Genomic DNA, 12,774 nt, shown 5'->3' with positions numbered 1-12,774 from the left:
AAAAAAAAAAAAAAAAAAAAAAAAAAAAAAGAAGAAGAAGAAGAAAGAAAGAAAAGAAAAACAGAGTCATAACTGGGCATGGTGGTACACACCTATAATCCCAGCACTTAGTAGGATGAGGCAGGAGGATCACCATGAGTTTGAGGACAGCCTGGGCTACATAGTGAGTTCAAAGTTAGCCCGAACTACAGAGTGAGAGCATCTCAAAAAAAGAAAAAAAAAGAAGTCATATAAATAATCCAATTAGAAAAAGAAATGATGAACAAAGAACAGATGGAAAGATACAGAATAGTAAGAAGACATAAATTTACATTAAATGTAAATGGTCTATACATCTTAATTAAGAGTTAGAGATTGACATGTTGAATATGAAAATCAAAATCTAACTACATGTAGCTTACAAGGAATTTAAACATAGACAGACAATTAGGTTAAATGTAAAAGGATGAAAAATAATACCTGAAGCTAATCAAAAACAAACTCAGAGTAAATATATATATTTCAGGATATTACCAAGGATAAAAAAAATATTATCAAGGATAAAAACAATAATCAGGGGCCAATTCATAAAGAAGACACAATCATCCCAAATGTTTATATACCTAAGAAGAGTTTCAAAACCAAAAATAGATGAAATTGCAAGAAGAAATAGATAAATCCTCCATTATAGTGGCAGGTTTACCTATCTCTCTCAATACCGGAGATACCAAGCAAGCAGAAGATCAGTAAGGACACAGAAGATTTGGGACTATGAGAACTCCATGCCAATAAAAGAATACACCTCTTTTCAAGTGTGCATACCTTATATTTAGGGCCACAAACAAATTTCTTTTTTTTTTTTTTTTGGCGGAACCAGGGATTGAACTGAGGCCCTTGCGCTTGCCAGGGAAGCATTTATTCCACTGAGCCATCTTCCCAGCCCCCACAAACAAATTTCAATAAGCTTATATGTAAGTCTTATAAAATATATCTTTCTCTGCTCAGGTTGCATTAAACAATAATACAAAGTTATTTAGAAAATGTCCAAATATTTGGAAACTGAGCAATAGAGTTCTAAATAAACCATGGGTCAAAGTAAAAATAAAAAAAAAGAAAGAAAACAGGAAAGTAAAACTAGTTTAAACTGAATGAAAATAAAAGCACAATATACAAGAATCCAAGGCCGCCACAAAGGCAGAACTTATGGGAAAATCTATAACATTAAACATCTGTTCAGACAATTACAAGGGTCTCAGATTAATCACCTCAGTTTATCTTTGGGAACAGGAAAAACCAAAGCAAAACTCAAAACAAACAGAAGAAAATAGTTAATAAGTAATAATTCTAAACCCATAAATCAGTGAAATAAAAATAGAAAAATAATAAATAAAAAAGTCAAGAAAACAAACAAACAAAAAACTGCAGGGCTCGATGGGTTCTCTGGAAATGTTACCAGATGTTTAAGAAAGCTGGTATGACAAGTCCACACCACCTTTGAGAAAATGGAAGACACATTTTTAAAAATATATATCTTTGGTTGTTTCAGGGTCTCACTACGCAGCTTGGAGTCATGGTGGTCCTCCTGCTTTCAGCCTCCCCGGCTCTGGCATTACAGGTGTGCACCATCACGCCACATTCTGCCCAGCTCAGCCCGTCATGGGGGCAGGGCTGGCGTGGCATGTGGTGCTGGGGACAGATCCCCGGTCTCTGTGCTTGCCTAAGCTTGCCTAAGCAGGTGCTTTAGTCCGCTGGGCTATCTCCCCGGCCCACGACAGAACATTTGACTCATCCCAGAGCACCTGATACAAAACCAAGACAAATAGGTGACCAGTAAGAGAAAACTGCGACTCGGTGTGCCTTTGAAATATAGATGCAAGAATTTACAACCAAATTTTTGGCACATTAGATCCGAAAAGTTATGAGAGGGAAAACACATCAAGGCCAAGTAGGGTTTGTCTTAGTAGGGCAAGATTGGCTTAACATTTGAAAATCAGTTGATGATTAAAAAAATAAAACAAACCATATGATCATTTTAATCAGCAAAGAAAAAGCATTTGAAAAACATCTAATATCTAGCAACAATTCCCGATTTAAAAAATACTCTTTGTAAAGCACAAGCATAATTGTTCTTCTCTTCCTTCTTCCCTCCCTCCCTCCCTGTCTCTCTCCTCCTCCCTTTCCATCTCCCATACTGGGAATTGAACCCAGGGCTTTCACACTGAGTTTTATTTCAACAGTTTTTCTTATTGTGACAGAAATTCTTGCTAAGCTGCTAAACTGCCCGGGACCACCACAAATTTTTGGCAGAGGGGTGGGGCTTGAGCCCAGGGCCTCATGCATCCTAGGCAACCACTCCATCACTGAGTCATATCTCCCTGCCCTTCCTTTTCTTTTTATAATTTACTGAACTCTTTCAGAGACAAAATATTGTTTAGTTCTGGGGTCTGGCCTTGAGTTGCAATCCATCTGAATTCTTGGAGTAGCTGCAATGACAAGTGTGTGCTGCCGTGCCTGGCCAAGTGCTCTGTTTCTAAGATCAGAAACTAGACAGGCAGATTCCCTCTCCACACTTCCATTCAACACTGGAGCTCACAGCCACTGCAGACAATCAGGAAATAAAATAAAAGGCATCTGGATCAGAGAGGAAGGAGGAAAACTACATTTAGTCACAAGGGCATCTGACGTAATATACAAAAAGAAAAAAACCCTACTAGAATAAGTGAGCTTAGTAAAGCTGTAGAATGCAAAATGACTATGGAAAATATTTCTCTCTATTGGTAATGAACAGTCAGATTAAAGTTAAATGTGCACGTTCGGGTCCTTCTTCCAAGATGACAAAAAAAGAAAAAGAAGGAACAAGGGTTGTGCCAAAAAGGGCCGCAGTCATGTGCAGCCTATTTGCTGCACGAACTGCGCCCAGTGCATATCCAAGGATAAGGCCATTAAGAAGTTTGTCATTTGGAACATGGTGGAGGCCGCCGCTGTCAGGGACATTTCTGAAGCGAGTGTCTTTGGCGATTATGTGCTTCCCAAGCTGTATCTGAAGCTGCACTATGTGTTGTGCCCTTCACAGCAAAGCGATCCAAAATCAATCTCGTGAAGCCCACAAAGACCAAACTCCTCCACCCCAACTGAGACCTGCTGGTGCCGCCCCACGACCTCCACCAAAGCCCATGTAGGGGGAGCTGGGTCTTAACGGACTGAAGGAAACTCTCTTGAGGAAGAAATAATTAAATTGAATGTTATACTTAAAAAAAAATTAAATGTGCATTATAATCAAAAAGAGGAACTAGGAATACATTTACCAAACTATTAAGACCTGGATAAAAACCTAGGATACTACTGAGATAAATTAAAGAAACCCTAAATAAACAGAAACATGTAAATTCTTCCCAAAGTAATCTGCAAACATTTAAAGCCATCTCAGTCCAAACACTGGCATGAATTTTGTTTTGTTTTCATTTTGGGTAAGAATAGATAAAATTCCTAAAATGTGTATGAAAATGCGAAGGACCTATAAACTAAAACAATCCTATAAAAGTAGAACTGAGTTGGAGGGCCAACATGGCTTTCTCTAAGACTGTAAAGCTCCCGTAGACAAAGCTGTTTCTACTATATTAAGACTTCTTAAAAATGGATCAATGGAGGGCTGGTGAGATGGCTCAGTGGTCTAAAGCACCTACTTAGAACAAGCTTAGCAAAGCACAGGGACCGCGGTTCAATCCCCCAGCACCACATGCCAGCCAGCCCCGCCCCCTGGCCCCGCCCCCTGGTGGGCTGAGCTGGCCACACACACACACACACACACACACATAAATAAATAAAAAATTTAAAAAAAATGGATCAATGGAACAGAACAGTGTCTAAAAACAGACCCCCACACCCATACTAACACCTGATCATTGGCAGAAAGGCAAAAGCATTTCATGGGAGAAAAAGCAGCAGCTCAACCAGTGATGTTAGGAGCATTAAAAATTCACATGTTAAAATGAAATAAAATAAATAAAACTCCCTTTGATCTCAACCTCACTTTAGATATAAGAACTAACTCAAAGTGTAATGCAGGGCTAAATTTAATACCTAAAATTAAATTTTTAGAGGAGGTTTTTTTTTTGTTGTTGTTTTTGGTGCCGAGGACCGAACCCAGGGCTTCCAGCTTGCTAGGCAAGCGTTCTAGACTGCTGAGTCAAATCCTCAGCCCCAGAGTTGAGTAGGATTCTTTCTTTCTTTCTTTCTTTCTTTCTTTCTTTCTTTCTTTCTTTCTTTTTTTTGGCTGGTGCAGTCTGCCCTAAGGGCAGGTCTGGGGATCCAACCATGGTCCCCTGCACCTGACTGGGTTTGCCAGTGCAGGTGCTCAAACAACTGAACTATCCCACAAGCCCCCTAAAATTAAATTTAAAAAAAACCTTCTATATGAAAAACTTTGTGCCTCAGAATTAGGTAAAACATCACCACCAATAAGAACCAGAAAAACAGCAAGGCACTTTCCTTACCTCCAGTTGAAAAAAAAAAAGAACTTCTTTGTGAAGAACATGCACTCCGCAGTGGGAAAGAAGCGAGGGAAGGATGGAGGAATTAGCGAAAGGAATAATTACAGTTACCTGAGCGCCGCTCCCATGCGTACCTTAAAAGATGACAGTCAAGACTGATGCTGACAGTTTCCTTCTGGGACACTGGAGCCACAGGCCAAACCCCTTGTTTTTATGAATAAGATTTTATTGGAATACAGCTAGGATGATTCACTTACCGGCTGTCTGCGTTGCTTTTGGATTTCAATAACAGGTGAGTAGTTGCAACTGAAATCCTATGCTTCTAAAAGTCTAAAATACCACCCTGAAAAAGCCCCTTCAAAAAACATTAAAGCCGGGGCTGGTGAGATGGCTCAGTGGTCTAAAGCGCCTACTTAGAACAAACTTAGCAAAGCAAAGGGACCGCAGTTCAATCCCCCAGCACCACATGCCAGTCAGCCCCGCCCCCTGGTGGGCTGAGCTGGTCACACACACACAAATAAATAAAATTTAAAAAAAAAAAAATTAAAGCCTAAAACATTTGCTGTCTGGTCCTTTATAGAAAAAATATGAGAACCCCTAAGGGACAGCGATGCCACAAACAGCAGAAGCAAGCAAGGTGTGTTAGTCGTCTCCACAAGACAACTCACTTATTTTCACCAGCGTGAATCTCAGGTTATAGGACTACACTTTCATATATAGTCCAAGTTAGAAGTTAGAAACATATCACTAGTTTTGGGTGAGGTCTTCTGAAAGATGTTAATTTTTCTTTTCTTTCTTTCTTTTTTTTTTTTTTGGTGGAACCGGGGATTGAACTCAGGTCCTTGTGCTTGCCAGGGAAGCGCTTATTCCACTGAGCCATCTCCCTGGCCCCTAAGATGTTAATTTTTCTTTTGGCCTTAAAAACTACTTTGAGATGGGGAAATAGCTCAGCGGTATAAGCCCCTGCCTGGCAAGCACAAGGTCCTGAGCTCAATCCCTGGTACAAAAGCAAAACAAAACAAAAAAACCTACTTTGAGTATAACACTATGAAATATAACAAGCATTGTTAATATTCTATCTTTTAAAAAAACTTCTGTATCATTTTTACTTTTTTAATTCTCCTTAAAATAAAAATTATAGATGCCTGCACATCTATATTTTTTAAAAAAGTGTAACTTACTCCATGCTTCTCAACAGGATTTGAGATTGTCTAAAGGTAAGAGTCAAAGCAGAGGGGCAGGAAGATAGCCTAGCAGCATAAGCACCTGCCGGGCAAGTGCAAGGTCCCGAGTTAAATCCCTGGTACAGCAATAACAAAAAAGACTCAAAGCAGACTGGATGCAGGTTACCAAAGTAAAGTGTGTTGACTCCTTCCACATCTAAAATAGAGTTTTACACTGCCATGAAAAAGATGCTCAGGCTGGGGAGATAGCTCAGTAGAATAAGTGCTTGCCTGGCAAGCACAAAGGTCTGAGTTCAAGTCCCTGTTCCGAAAAAAAAAAAAAAAAAAAGAAGAAGGAGGAGGAGGAGGAGGAGGAAAAAGAAAGATACTCATCAAGAAAAAAAGCAGAGGGGCTGGTGAGATGGCTCAGTGGTCTAAAGCACCTACTTAGAACAAGCTTGGCAAAGCACGGGGACCACGGTTCAATCCCCCAGCACCACATGCCAGCCAGCACCGCCCCCTGGTGGGCTGAGCTGGCTACACACACACACACACACACACACACACACACACACAAATAAATAAAATTAAAAAAATTAAAAAAAAAAAGAAAAAAGCAGAGGCTTTCCTTTTCCTTATGAAGCAACATAGAATGAAAATATGAAAGAGAGGGCAAAGGAAACAGCCGAAGGTCAAACTGTGAGGGCTCCGAGGCTGAGGTACACCTCAGGTGACTCTGAGCCAGACTGCAAGCCTCCTCTACGGAGACTTAGCACCGTTTCAGATTCCAAGAAGTGGCCAGCTTTGCAAAACATCCTCTGGCCTTCTGTTTCCTCACCTATTCAACCCAGCCCCCGAGATAGCTGCGTCTAGAGAAAGAGCCATGAAGGGGCTGGGGAGATGGCTCAGTGGAATAAGCACTTTCCCGGCAAGTGCAAGGGCCTGAGTTCAATCCCCAGTTCTGCCAAAAAAAAAAAAAAAAAAAGAAAGAAAGAAAGAAAGAGCCATGGAACACAATGGGGCTCCTGGACTCAGGAGCCCGAGACCGCCATCTGATGGGGCAGTGCTAGCGACTGACACTTACCCAGTCCTTCACCCTTTCCACATTGGGCCTCACACAGCCCTGAATACAGCTGGCAGGTATCACTGTGCTTGTTTTATAAACGAAGATGGCGAAGCCAAAGGACACTAAATTACTTGCAGGACATCACAGGGTCAGAACCGGAACCTGGTCTTCCGGTAACCTGAGGATTCCTCCTCCACCATCCTGTCTCTGCCTGACCACAGTCCATAGCTATGAGAAGCAAATGCTGTTGCTTTGGAAACCTCAGTCTGCATGTAAAAAAACGAGCCTCTATTTTTACAAACAGGAAATGCAATCTCTTCAATAGATTTAACCACATTTTATGTTCTATTGAGAGGGAAACAGAAAAAAAGACCTAAATAACACACCCTATAATATTTTTACTCTTGACCCACAAGCCAAGTGTTAAATTTCAAAAGGGGTTTTGCTTTTGTGGTTTCACTAGAAAAAGTGGCTTGTCTCATGCTGCCTCTTAATAAAGTCAAGCATCTAGCGAGCGAAATTGTATGCAATCTGTATGATCACAGACTGGCTCTAACTTGTGTGCATTTTATTTTTGCTAGATAGTTAGAATAAATTGAGACATTACTTGAAAATTAAGGGTTTCACATAAACTGTTTTAGGACAGAGTCCTGTTACATAGTTCAGGGTCTGGCCTTGAGCTCACTATGTAGTTCAGGCTAGCCGCGAACTCATGGTAAAGTTTCCGCCTCAATATCCCATTACAGGCATGAGCCACCACACTTGGCTAACCTGTATTTTTAACCTTCCTTTGAAAACTCAGAACATCTGTCCATCCTGGGCATCTGTCACCACATACCGTCCACCCAGGCAGGGCAGCAGCTGCCTCGGGAAGCCAGGGCCCTCCTTGGTTTTCCAGGTGTCACCATGATCTATTGGCTCCTGGGCACGGAGGCAGCAAAGTAGTTAATACCTGTCACTGCTCTGATGTTACGTTCTTATCCTGTAAAAGGAGCCCCATCTTCCATTTTTCTCATTGCTGAGACAAAAGAGCAAGAGATGGAAGGGTTCATTTGGGCTCCCTGTTTATAGAGGTTTCGGTTCAGCACTGGCTGGCTCCAAGGCAGGTGACACACGGCAGAGGGACACCATGGAACAGGCAGGCAGAAGGCAGCAAACAGCAAGCCACCCGTAATCCTACCCAAAACTCTGCCAAACCAATCAGTGTACTGATCTAAAAGTCACACATCCTTAACCCCAGCATCACACAGTCTAGATCTGGCCACCTTGGAAAAATGTCCCAAGTACGGCCGCATGAGGACTTGGGGGCACATCTAGACACAAGCCAATAACCATGTCTCTGAATTAATCTCTCTTTTGAGGTGAAAGAGGAGTGTCATTGTGCTGGCCCATGCCGCTCACTTCTTGGATTTCACACAATTTAAAGCGTCTCTGACTATATAAGCCATGGCTGTTTTATACACAGTGTGTAGCTGGCCAGCTGGTGTAATGTGCATTATAATTTCAGAGATGGGGAAAGGCCAAAGGAAATGTGCATGTCTGAATCAGCGAAAGGTGATGGGTTACCAGCTGGGCTTTCTGGAGGATCGAGTTAGGGACCTCGCTGTACATGTGTGTTCCAATTTGTGTTCCGTCATCCAGTAAGACCTTAGAAGACCTATTCTTTGGCTCACTTAATTTGAGCTACATACATATCATCAGCCACTTTCCTTTCCTTTGTAATAGCCATAGCCAGGGCTTAAAATTTTAGGAGAAACCAGTCCAGGCCCCACATACCACTCTCTCCCTGTCAGTCTTGGGTTCCTAAGCCTCTCAGTTCGTACCCTCAACTGCCAATGAGTCTTACCCAATCAACCAATGCTGCTTCTTCTACCAGACATGCCCAATAGAATGCAGAAGTACATGATCAGCCCCCTGTGTAGGTGTGAGGAGGAGGTCCTCAGTGGGATCTCAGACTTCCACTTGTAAGAGGTGACGTGTAAAATACTTAATAACTAAAGAACAGGTGGATCAAGTGTGCCATGTTGGTGGTTACTGCGCTGGAACTGGGCCCTTAAGGTCCCTCTGCTGTCCTAGGTGATAGCTTTTGGGTGATGACCTGTGGGAAGATGTACGGGTGGGCTTGAGGGAGGGACAGGGGCCCTCTTTGGAAGCAACAACCATTATGCCTTTAGGAGAGTGTCCTAGTTTCTTTTTCTTTTTTTAAAATCACCCTTAAGTAACCAGAGACATTGGACAAACATCAAGATATAAATGCTGGACTTGAATAAAAACCAGACAATCTGAAGAGACATAAAACAGGTAAAGAAATGAAATCAATCATTTACAATTTTTTCACAAAGTTAAGTTCAGGCCCAAGTATTTCAGTGGTAAATTCTATCACACCATTTAAGAAAAATCTACAAATTCTGCTAGGAATTAACTACAGAGGCGAATCCTATCCAAGTAACTGTATGAGGCCAGAACTACCTCATTACCAAAGTAAGACAGATATCAAAGAAAAAACCACTAGCCTTCATGAACATGGACTCAGAAGTCCACAAAAACACTGGCAACCCAAATCTCAGAATATACAAAAAGGATTATATATTGCATGTGACGATGACTTACCTTAGAGATGGAAAATTGGTTTACCATAGGAATTTATTAGTGTAATTGCCTTTGCTGTGACAAAATATCCAAAACCCAAAATTAAGGAAGGATAACATTTTACAACTTGAACAGTGTGTTACATTAGAACCATGACATTTTGTCCCGGGTAACCCCCTAAAGACTCATGCACATCCCTTTGAGCAAAAGGCATTTTAGTCCATCTCCAAGAGCTGCCAAGGTCCTAACAGTTTCAGCATTGCCTGAAACGTCCAAGACCCAAGCCTCCAAATTCTAAGGCAAACTCTTGGCTGTGAGCCCCTATACAAAGGGAAAGTTAAACACTCCCAACATTCAAAAGCATACGATATGGGAGCCAGGGAGATGGCTCAGTAGAATAAGCACTTGCCTGGCAAGCACAAGGGCCTGAGTTCAATGCCCGGTTCTGCCAAAAAAAAAAAAAAAAAAAAAAAAAAAAAAGGCACAAGATAAACATTACCATTCCAAAAGGTATACACAACAGGACACAAAGCACTGGGACCAATACAAGCCCAAAATCCAGAAGGGCAAACATTCAGTCCTATAGTTCCATGTAGAACATCCAAAGCAACCTGTAACGAGTTGTGAGCTCCAAAAGCCTTACATGGCTCCACCGTTGGGTCACTTTTGCTGGTAGCTCCCATGGCTTTTCTCTGGAGCTGGCTTTGCTCTCTCCTTGTAGCTCTGCTTAGGCAATCCACGTTTCTGGCTTTTTCAAACTTCTAAGGTTTCCACTGAATAGGCTTCTCACTCACCGCCCTCTCAGGGGCACACTGCCTGGCCTCCCAGGCCTTCTGAAATCTAGGTGGAAGCCTTCTGAGCCTCAGAACTCCTGCATTTTGCATGTGCCTAAAACTAATGCCATGTGGATGATGCCAAGGGCTGCTGGGACATATACCTGGCACCCAAAATTAAAAAAGGAAAGGTGTATTTATATTTAGCTCATAGTTTGTGGTGGTTTGAGTCTATTCTCCGCTGGCTCCCAGGCAGAGCCCCACATCTCAGAGGGCAGCAGCAGTTCACGGCAGCAGAAAACAGCCAAGAGCAAAGGAAGGGCAGCAGCTGCAGCTTCTAGCCAGCTTCTCTCCCCTCCTTACAAGTTACCCCTGGGGCTGAGGTGTGAACTCCCACAATGTCTGAGCCCACATCTTGCACAGGATGAGGATGTTTAATCCTGGCTCCCTGCTGAGTCACTTAATTAAACTTCTAAACTCAAGTTGACACAGTGTATCAAGCAGTACAGAGACATAAATTCTTTTTTTTTTTCTTTTGGCAGAACCAGGGATTGAACTCAGGCCCCTGTACTTGCCTGGCAAGTGCTTATTCCACTGAGCCATCTCCCCAGCCCCAGGGATATACTATCTCAATAGACTACAAGACAAAAGCCACATGTTCATCCACTGGTGAAAATTTTTGGCAAAATCACCCATTCATGATAAAAAGTCCTCATCTAATAAAGATCTGATTTTAAAACAACTAAGTCTAATATCATAGAGTGAACATTCAAATGTTTTCCAAGTAAGATTAAAAACAAGGCAATAAAATAAAATAAAAATAATAAAAAGAAGGCAAGAACACATTCTCTCACTCCTTGTATTTGTTGTGGGTCACTCAACATAGGAACCAGATCAGAGATCGAAGTAAAACTTGAGCAGAGCCTTTATTTACTGAGCTCAGGTCTGCAAGCTATTTTCCACACAAGAGAAGACTGATCGGCAATTGCATGTAGGTGGTAGCAGGGGCGCATTTATAACAGAAAGCACATCCAGTTTGGTAAGCGAATTTGTTATCTAACACAGAATAACAGAAAACTACATTCATTTGACACAGCTGCAAACTGTTTGTCACTAAAGGGTCTTTTACAGTTTAGTGATAAACGCATATTTTTAAGCTGATTATGTTTACAGGAGATGGTTAGGGAGGGAGTTTGTTTCAGCTGGCTGCCTTGACAAGAAACCGATGTTTACTGCTAAACAGACTTGAGCAGGGAGTGAGAACACATTCCTTAGAGTAGATAACAGGAAGCACAAGGTTTTTTCCTAATAATTTCCCAGTTAGAGCACAAAATTCAGTTAACGCATTACAGTATTCAGGATGCTAATGAATATTTCAGCCAGTATAATAATGCAGGAAAGAGAAGGAAAGGCACACAGATTACAAAGGAAGGAGCAAAACTTTCTATCTGATGGCATGATTCTGTATGTAGAAAATTACTCTAAGGAATTTAGGAAAACCGTACAAATAATACCCTTCTAGAAGCAAATTTAACAGGGTTACAGAATACAATTTTTTTTCCCCCTTGGCAGAACCAGGGATTGAACTCAGGCCCTTGTGCTTGCCAGGCAAGCGCTTATTCCACTGAACCATCTTCCCGGCCTTTTTTTTTTGGCGGTATTGGGGATTGAACTCAGGACCCTGTGCTTGCCAGGCCAGGCCGGTGCTTATTCTACTGAGCTATCTCCCCAGCCCTACAAAATAATTTTTAAAATTATATTTCTAATAACCTGAAAAGGGAATTCAAGAAGCACTTCCATCCATAGTGGTATAAAAAATAAAATACTTAAGAGTAAAACTGAAAATGTAAGATATATACACTGAAAATTAAAGAAATTAAAGCAGACAACTCTATGGAGAGATGTTCCATGTTCATAGGTCAGAAGTCTCAATATTATTAAGATGCAATGTTCCTCAAACTGATCTGTGGATTTAATGAGATCCCTAGCAAAATGTCAGCTGCTTTCTTTCTTTTTTTTTCTTTTTCAGAAACTGAAAATATGATTTTTAAATTCACAGGAAAGGAAGAAACTCAAAAAAGATAAAACGTTACAAAATAAAAGTTGAAAATGCTCACATTTCCCAATTTTAAAACTTACTACAAAATTACAGTAATCAGGGGGGCAGGGATATAGCTTCTTGGTGTAAGTGCCTGCCTGGCAAGTGCACGGTCCTCAGTTTGATCCCTGGTACCACAAAACAAACAAACAAACAAACAAACAAACAAACAACTACAGTAATCTAGTGCTATACTCACAAAATTTCATTAAAGGTCTAGAGATATAATGGACAGAGTATTGACTATGACTACTTATGCCATATACTGGCGATCCACTCAGGGAGTGGATCTTATGCATTCTTGTCACGAAAAAATTGTAATCATATCAGGTGATAGATTATGTGAGTAGCTTGATTGTGGGACCCACTCCCTAAGTATACCTCTATCAAAACCCCATGTTGTACACTTAAATATGTCTAAGTTTTTGTCAGTTATAACTCAGTAAAGCACAGCAGGGGGAACTCCAACAAAGTGGTACAGTGGTGGCATAAGGACTGACATAGAAAAACAAAAGCCTTGAGAACCCAATATTAAACTCTGGGGCTGGAGAGATGGCTCAGTGGTCTAAGGCACCTACTTAGAACAAGCTTAGCAAAGCATCAGGGACCGCGGTTC

At 41.3% G+C, this 12,774-nt stretch overlaps 1 protein-coding gene across 5 annotated transcripts in view; it reads right to left on the bottom strand.

The window, feature by feature from the left end:
* Positions 1-12,774, bottom strand: part of Ttc23 (tetratricopeptide repeat domain 23) — a 90,588-nt gene that overhangs the window by 70,754 nt on the left and 7,060 nt on the right. The window lies entirely within an intron of this gene.

Source organism: Octodon degus, unplaced genomic scaffold (genome assembly GCF_000260255.1).
Source record: "Octodon degus isolate 3935 unplaced genomic scaffold, OctDeg1.0 scaffold00002, whole genome shotgun sequence".
Taxonomy (NCBI): Eukaryota; Metazoa; Chordata; class Mammalia; order Rodentia; family Octodontidae; genus Octodon; species Octodon degus.
The sequence above is the reverse complement of the archived record's forward strand: the minus strand, read 5'-3'. Positions and strand labels throughout refer to the sequence as shown.